At 30.6% G+C, this 8,715-nt stretch overlaps 1 long non-coding RNA gene and 1 other non-coding gene across 2 annotated transcripts; one reads left to right on the top strand and one right to left on the bottom strand.

Annotated features, from left to right (window-relative positions):
* Positions 1 to 1,524: 1,524 nt before the first annotated feature.
* On the top strand, positions 1,525 to 3,894 carry LOC110649860 (uncharacterized). Its single transcript, XR_009149643.1, has 4 exons — positions 1,525 to 1,647; positions 1,731 to 1,888; positions 2,091 to 2,528; positions 3,668 to 3,894. It is a non-coding gene; the product is annotated as an uncharacterized LOC110649860 (long non-coding RNA).
* A 4,714-nt stretch (positions 3,895 to 8,608) lies between these two features.
* LOC131181172 (small nucleolar RNA R71) lies at positions 8,609 to 8,715 on the bottom strand. Its single transcript, XR_009149800.1, has one exon. It is a non-coding gene; the product is annotated as a small nucleolar RNA R71 (small nucleolar RNA).

Here is an 8,715-nt window from a genome sequence, read left to right as displayed (position 1 = left end):
TGAGTACATTATTTAATATATGTCATATTTAGTAACATTATTTATCATTTACCCTCTATATTTAATATGCCTAACTTTTTTTTTTTTTTTATATCTTAATTGCCTTGATCATGCTAAGAGATGGAAATGCCAATAACGCCAATCAAAGATTTGAAACCCACAAAGTTGTCTGAAGCTATCAAAGCTAGAAATTGTAGACTATGGAAAACTTATGATTTCAATGCAAATAGACTCCTTAGTCTTGACTGTATTTTGGTTGATGAACAGGTATTACATTGTACATTAATTATATTTTCACCATTTTTGTATTATAATTTCATATGTATATTTACACTATCCTATTTGTTGACAATTTTTTTTCTTCGTTGTTATGCAGAATGATGCCATACAAGCAACAATGAAAGTTGTTGATGCTGATTTCTTTATTGCTAAGCTTGATGTTGGTTCTATATATCACATTAGTAAATTTTATATTGCTTATAGCAAAAACCTATACAGAGTTGTTCCACATATTGGAATGTTGCAGTTTGGTCGTGCCACAAGAATATTAAAGGTTGATGATCATCATGATCATATTCCGCTCTATAAATTTAATTTTTGTGAATATGCAGCCCTCAAGAAAAAGATTTGCTGACAACACGCTTATAATTGGTAATAGAACAATTTACATTTTTCTTTCCTTATTTCCTCTATTATTAATAATTTTTCCATTCCTAACTCTCTCTATATATATCGCATGAGATTCTTTCTTTGTTAACATTATTGTATAGTTTATTTACTTTGATTAAAATATATATTGTTCACTTTTCACGTCATTTTCTCTCCTTGATTTTTCTTGCATCTCAAAATGATTGTGTCTTTTATTCTTATCTTGATTTTAAAATATTAATCCTTAAAACTTCTTGAATTGTTCTTTTCAGATGTGATTGGACAACTATTGGACATAAAAGATGTCGAAATTATTCATATTGATGAGAGACAGACCACAAAAAGAGATGCCACCATTCAAAATCTCAAGTAAGCAATTCTAACAAGTTCATGATATCTTTTCATTTTTACTTATTATAAACATAATAATTTTCTCTATTATTTATACAGTGAAGAAAAATTAAATGTAACTCTTTGGGGGAACCTTGCTCACTCATTCAACTCCAATATTTTTCAAGGCTTAGTTGGCCCGATAATTATTGTGTTTGTTGCTATGACTGTGAAAGAATTTATGGGTAAATCCATTAACAAATGTTTCTATTTTAATTTTACTATTTCTTTCTTACTTTGATGGGAAAAAATTCATTAAAACTAACTCAAAAAAATATACTATCAATATAGGAAAAATAAACCTCAGTAGTTCGACTGCCACACTATACTATGTGAATCCTGAAATAGAAGAAGTTTACACTTACAGAAGGAGGTAAAAAGTTATAATACATTAACATTTTATTCATTTTGGCTGGTTGCTAAAACTTTTATGAAGAAAAATAATTCATGAAAGTTATTATGTGTCATTATGTGCAGATTCCAAACAAGTTCTCAACCGGTCCAACTGCTTCCTACCCAAAAAAGCAACCTATTTCCCCCACCGAAGAAAAAAATATCAATAGGAAAACAATCTCTGAGCTTAAGAATATCAATCCAAATCAAAATAAGGTAACTAGCACAAAATAATTAAATCAATATTACAATTAATGACAAGACAATATCATAACTTGCAGTCCATTGTTTATAATAAGAAAGCATTCTTCACTTGTCAAGCTGAGATCATTAAATTTGATGAGACACAAGGATGGTTCTACAAGACATGTCCACAATGTTTTGTGCGGGCAAAAATTGCTGGACCTCAATGGTGGTGTTCTAAACATGGTTATTTCTCAAACCCACCAACACCTCGGTAAAAAACAATAAAACCTCTTATATTACATTTATTTAACTTCAATTTATAATAAAATATTGGTGATTATATTGATTAAATATAGAAACTATTTTAATTCATTTTCATTTTGCTCTTTTCAACCAATATAAATTCATAAACGCAACATTATATTTTATTTAAAATTTGATATTTAATTATATGGTGCATCTTCTTTGAACAGGTATTGTTTGGTTTGCCATATAAAAGATGAAACAGGGCAGACTCCCATTTATTTATTTGGTAGGGTTGCTCATGCCTTAGATGGTGTATCATGTGCAACAATCACAAAAGATCTTGACAATGTCCATGAACAATGCATCCCACCACCATTAAGCAATATGATTGGCTCAACAAGAATTTTTCAGCTACACTACAGTTCAAATTTAGCTTGACCATACCTTATTGCTTCAAAGGTCTATAATGATGACATAATTTCAACCAATGATTATTCTCAATCTCAACCCCTACAGCTTACTAACTCATCTCCACCACTAGCACACAACGCAGTAGAAACAATTTCTCCTTCACCCAACCATGAAGAAGTAACTAAAGAACTTACTTTTCCACTGAAAAGAAAACTCTTCACTTCTTCCATTCAGATCAAGGAGGAAAAATCCAGGTAATAGATTTACTTTTTTTTTTTTTCTTTTTTGAAGTAAGTTCAGTTAGAGACACATAATTACTAGATGAACAGCTTACAAGTTGATTCACCTTAAGATGGCAACCTGCATATAGGATAATCTATAAGGTGCCTATATGGGAGAATGATATCCAAATTTCAATAGCATTCTATTATATTCTTTTAATTTCGTTTTCCTTTTCAATTTAGTTTAATGTTAGTTTAATCTTTCACTCCTCCTGACAAAACTGTTTGGGTACAACCTTATTATCAAATGGGATTTGTTGTTTTATTTCTTGCTGCTCTTAATGTGGGCTCCCCCTCTCTAATTCTAGAATGTCAAATTATTAATGGAAACTTAATAAAAGAAAAGATATAGATTTTACTGTTTTTTCAAATTGGAAAGCTTATAGTGAAAATTTTGAGTACAAGAACATTATTGCGAGCTGATAGATTCTTCTTGGATGAAAGTCAAGCCGAGAATTGTTATGCTACCAAGGTATCAGGCATCTTCAATTGAAATTTGAAATGGGTGGGTTGGGTTTGTTGAAAATCCTTGATCTTTTTTGAAGTTTATATTAGGATAGCTACAAGTCCCTGTGTCATTTGATTGCCTAGGTGTAGCTGGGATATCTTTTTTGGGATTACTTTGTTTCATGGTGACAGTTTTCTCCCTTCTATCATGCCACATCTCATATGAGTTTTGTGGGTGGTTATGCATTATGTTATATTCTCCTAATTCAATAAATTTTTTGCTTATAAAAAAAAGACATTATTGTGAAAGCAAAAGGTCCAAGCTCAAATCACATATTTGGCTCTACAATAATCAAGTTAATATGTCTAAGTTAAGATTTGGACTTTTACTCAAATGTAATGAATGCTGTATTTTTAATTGAGTTGAGTTCAGTTATGCTAGAAATAAGTTATAATAGTTTGATTATCAATTATTTCTTAAAACACGTTGTACAGGTAAGAAGCTACATCTATGCATATTAAAATTTGATTGTTTTATTATCATGTGTGATGTTGGTTAACTTGGTTGTGTGGGACAAATTTTAATATCTAAAATTACCACGCTTCCATTGTCATATTTGTTTTCAATTCAATATTAATTTTATTTATTTTATTTTTTATAACAGCACACAACAGCTAAAGGAGAAGAAGCTCAAATTAGATTGAAAAGACCTCAACAATCTTGGTTTGTGCAATTGGAGAAGAAATGTTAACTCTATTTTGCAAACAAATTAAACGGCTACCTAACTATATATAAGATATGTATCACGCCTCATTTTGTAGACCTTATTAGTACCCTAGTATTGGTGTGCATACATATTTATATAGTTGTACATATTATTCGGACACTATTAGCCCAAAACTATATCAAATCATACCTTTTGATTTTGGTCCAATTCAACGCTGATTTTGGTCTATTTAGTTTTAACCAGTTTTGCAGCTGAATTAAACTAGTATGGTTCTGAATCGGACAGTGGCATAGTATTTTTTTTTTATTATTATTTTTTAAAAAAGAAAATTTCAATTTTGGCTCGAAACTGGACCAAACTAAACCTATTATTCAATGCTGATTTTGAATCAGATTGTATCAAGTCTAATTTTAAATAAATAAAAATTTAAATCAAATCAAAATTCAAATACCATAATTTTGGTTCAAATTGAAGTTGTCTCAAGAGGTTGCGAGGTTTTCAGTCGACATGATTTATATTAATTTTTTTCTTTTAAAAAAAGGATATTTAATTTTATCCATTCCACTCTTCTTTTGATCAACTTGTTGTTGATGATTTTCTAGTAACATAGTCTCATCATATAGCCCTCATTCTCTTCAGATAACCCCAACGTCGAACTCCTCCAGACTACGGTGCTGAAGCTTCCTAACAATGGCATTGAACCAATGAGAAAACCGACAATGGAAACTAAGACCATTGGAGAAACTTCATCCAATGGAAGTATCTATAAGCCAAGGATTTTTACTTATCGACAGCTAAGAAAGGCAACGAAGGTTTCTTCAAGGCCAATTTACTAGGCGGGGGTGTCGTTGGCGTAGTTTATAAGGGATGCCTAGATAACAAAGTTACTGTTGCAATTAAGAAACTTAAAGAGCTTCCGAATGAACAGCAAAAAGAAGAATTTGAGAAGAATATTAAGGTTGTTAGCAGTGTGAATCTCTCAAATCTTGTTAACCCGATTGGATACTGCATTGAAAATCTCAATAGATTGCTTGTTTTAGAGTAAGTTCCTAGTAACTTCTTGAAATATCATCTTATTTTATAGTTTTTTTTTTCAGTGAAAATATGCCAAAATTTTCTTTTTAAAAGACAATGAAAAATTGTTTAAACTTTTATATGGTTGGTTAAAATATATTCTATGATTATTTACTAATCTTAATTTTTATTCAGGTTACAAATTTTGGACTTGTCATGTTTTTCCCACCTGAGATAACTGATGTGTAAGATTTTTTGCTTCTTTAATTTCTTTCTTTTTTTTTTTTAAACTTAAGTGATCAAGTATTTACACTGCAATTGTGTTTTAGAGTAGCTAAAATAAAATAAAATAAAAATACAATTAAAAACTTAGTGATATTACAGTTGATTCTAGAACTGTTATAAGTCATGAATATAAATTTTAATTGAAATTAATAAATAAAAGAAATAAAATAAAAATAATGAAAAAACTGTTTATGAGTTTTTAGTCTTTTAACCTTTTCTCTTTTCATTGTAGTTGTGTAAATTCAAAAAATAATAAAAAATCTTTAAAAAAAAAAGTTATTTATGCCTTTGTTGTTGTGTATTTTAAGCTGATTACTAACAAACAAAAAATTAGTTAGGTACATCATTAGTTTATAATCTTATCTTCTTGTTTGTTTTATTTTCCTAGTATCAATTCCTTTTAGTCTGGTGTGCAGCTTCTTTAGAATGAGCTTTTGTTCCGGGGCCTTCTTTTCTTTTAGTTAGGTGTCTTTGGTGTTGAAGAAGGCCATTAATTTTTTTTGTCCTATATGGGCTCAAGAAAATGTAGGAAATGTCGCGTCCACTCCACAGTAGTGTACTAGAATCCATTGCCAAATTGCCATCATGATCATGTGCCCATGTCTGTATCCATTTTTAATTTTTAAACAGCAACTTGCATTCCAAGACACAAGTAGCAGTGTGTCGGTGGACAAAAAAAGAATTCTTGACAACCCCATTCTGCTACTTTATTAGCCTCCAACTGTACATAAAATTATTCAGATTTAATCATAAAAATTAATTAAAAAATTATTAACTTTTGACTGTGAAATTCTATTTCAATAACCTGTAAATTAATTAAAAGGCTCATATTTTCCTCTAATTAGAGCCAAAATGATCAAGTGAAAAATGATAAAGAAAATGGTTAAACAATATGTGGAACCTACATATAATTAAGTATTAGGGGTGCGTGGTTTTGATCCTAATTCCGTTCTTCATAATTGCGTTGGAATAAATATAGAAAATTTAGAATGATTTTTAATCTAATTTGAGACGAATTTAAATGGGATAATTTTTACAAGTACCCTATTCATCAATTTAATAAGTCAACATAATTTTATAAATTAAATTTGCAATACATTCTTTCTTTTTAAATATATTATTTATATTATTATTGAAGACTACTTGGACTTGGCTAATTATTGAAGGTCTTGTAAAATAAATCTTAATAGATCATAACAATTATAAGTATAATGTGAATCATAAACATAAAATTCAACTATCACTCTAATAATAGATCTTGAATAAATAAATTCTCACAGATCTAGAAAGCGTACCTGATGCGGAGTTTTACTTGAGTCATGGCAGTAATTGAGAGAGACCCTTTGATTCAATAAATTGATTTCTCCCTGATGCATGCATTTAATATCATCATTTAGATATAATTTTTGCACATAATTTACCCTTGTTCATAGCCATTATTATAGATATTAGTATATATTTAGTCAATTTATCAATTTTCACTTTTCTTTGTTTAATTTTTTTGTTTTGTAGGGTAAATTTGGAGAAATTTGATGTATTTTGATCAGAGTAGCCATTTGGAGGAGATTAAAATCGAATTGCAAAAATTTTGAAGTTGAGTAAAATGGTAGAGGCGACACAACTGCGGCAAGACAACCGAATTAGCTTATGTCGCAAGTTGTGTCGATCTTGAGATATTCAGTAAGAGCTACACAACCGCGACACAACCAACGACACAAGTGACTCGGCTTATGTCATTTCTTGGAAATGGTTGACGTGGCATTTCCGTTACTCCAGCTTTTTACCTCACTTTCTCTGGAACCTTCCCCCTTTTACCCATTCTAGGGCAGTCCCCTCACCTATATAAAGTCTCATTTTATCATTTTCTTTCCATAGAGAGCAAGGGAGGCATTTTTGGCAAGAATAGAGAGAGAAAAGGAGGGAGCACGGGATCCATTTCTGCAGCAGGAGCAAGGAGCACGTTTACGCACTTTCTGCAGCAGTCTCTTTGCATTTTTGAATTTTTCTACCCCTTAGCTTACATTTCCATTATTTCTTCATTTATACATTTGGGTTTGTCTTAAAACTATGAATAGTGAGTAGTTGATTGAGATTCTAGAGATGGGTTTGTAAATATTGATTTGTATTGTGGTTTTGAACTGATTTAGCCATTTAAATGGGATTTGTTACATTTTGATTTATTGCTTGTGAGCTTGTTGCCTTGCTTGATGAATGGGCCCTCATTAAGTTAAGCTTTAATCCTTAATAGATGGACTGAAAAGTGAATATTAGGGATAGATAATCTTGCAATAAACTTTATTTTCTTGGTGTTAGAGATAAGCTAAGAGGATTAAGGGGAACTTTCCAAAAATCAATTAGAGCTTTAAATGGGTTTTTGTTAGGTTTGAAATACCGTGAAAACAGGGTTTGATTTAATGAAAACCAACTTTGAAATGCTTGAAAAAGGTTTCAAAAATTTAAGAATTGATTTCCCTCAAAATTGCAATTCTCATGTGTTTGGCTAAATTAGGGATAAACTACATGCAAACAATATTGAAAAATCCAATATCTAGAATCACTTTATTTTTTATTGAATTTAGATTTAATTCCTCTCAAATTTCATAAATAGAAATTTCAAATTAATTTTTGGTAATCTAGTTTAATCAATTTTAGTTAATTGTTTGATTTAGTTTTAATTCCTCAAATACCAATTTTAATTCCAAATTTCATTTTACATCTTTAATTTTTGTCATTCTAATTAGCTTATACTTTTATTTCCAATTTAAGCACAATTCCCTGTGGGATCGATATCATTTTTTTTAAAACTATACTACTGTGGCCCGTGCACTTGCGGACAACATCGTATCAAGTTTTTGGCGCCGTTGCCGGGGAATTGTTTGTTTTTAAGTTGGATTTTAATTGTTTTAAGCTAATTAGGATTTTTATTTTCTTTTATTTTCACTATTGTTCCTTGTGTTTTTCAGGTACTTTTCTTGTTTACGAGACGATCGAAAAGCACAAGTGATACTGAATTGTTGTTCAATCCTGAAATTGAAAAATTCTGTCGAGCCAACAAAAAGGAATACAAAAGAAGAAAAGAAGCAGAAAAAGAAGAACAACAAAGATTTGAGCAAGAGGAGACAATTAAAAATATGGAGAATCAAAATAGAGCTATTGTGGAGACAATGGAGGAAATGAGCAAAACGAGCAGAATGCAGTTATTAATCAAAATGATCCTCAAAGAAGATCCATGTTGGATTATGCTTTTCCTAGATGTGCAGATGTGAGAGATAACAGACCTATCATTGGAGCTAATCAATTTGAGTTAAAGACTGGTCTCATTCAAATGGTTCAGAATTCACAATTTGGAGGTAGTCCACTTGAAAATCCTCATTCTCATTTGAAGAAATTTTTGATGATATGTGGCACACAAAGGCAGCCTGGAGTTTCAGATGAAGTTATTCGGCTCACCTTATTTCCATTCTCTCTTCGGGATTCAGCATTGGAGTGGTATGACTCACTTCCACAAGCTATTATAGCTACTTGGGAGCAGCTATCTCAAGTTTTCTATCTCAATTTTTCCCACCTGGGAAGACCACTCATTTGAGGAATTTGATGGTAGCTTTTAAACCAAGAGATGATGAAACTTTGTATGAATCTTGGATGAGATTTAAGGAGCTTGAAAGGCAATGTCCTCATCATGAAAT

This window comes from Hevea brasiliensis, chromosome 6, assembly GCF_030052815.1.
Source record: "Hevea brasiliensis isolate MT/VB/25A 57/8 chromosome 6, ASM3005281v1, whole genome shotgun sequence".
Lineage (NCBI taxonomy): Eukaryota > Viridiplantae > Streptophyta > Magnoliopsida > Malpighiales > Euphorbiaceae > Hevea > Hevea brasiliensis.
This window is presented reverse-complemented; position numbering and strand designations above follow the sequence as displayed.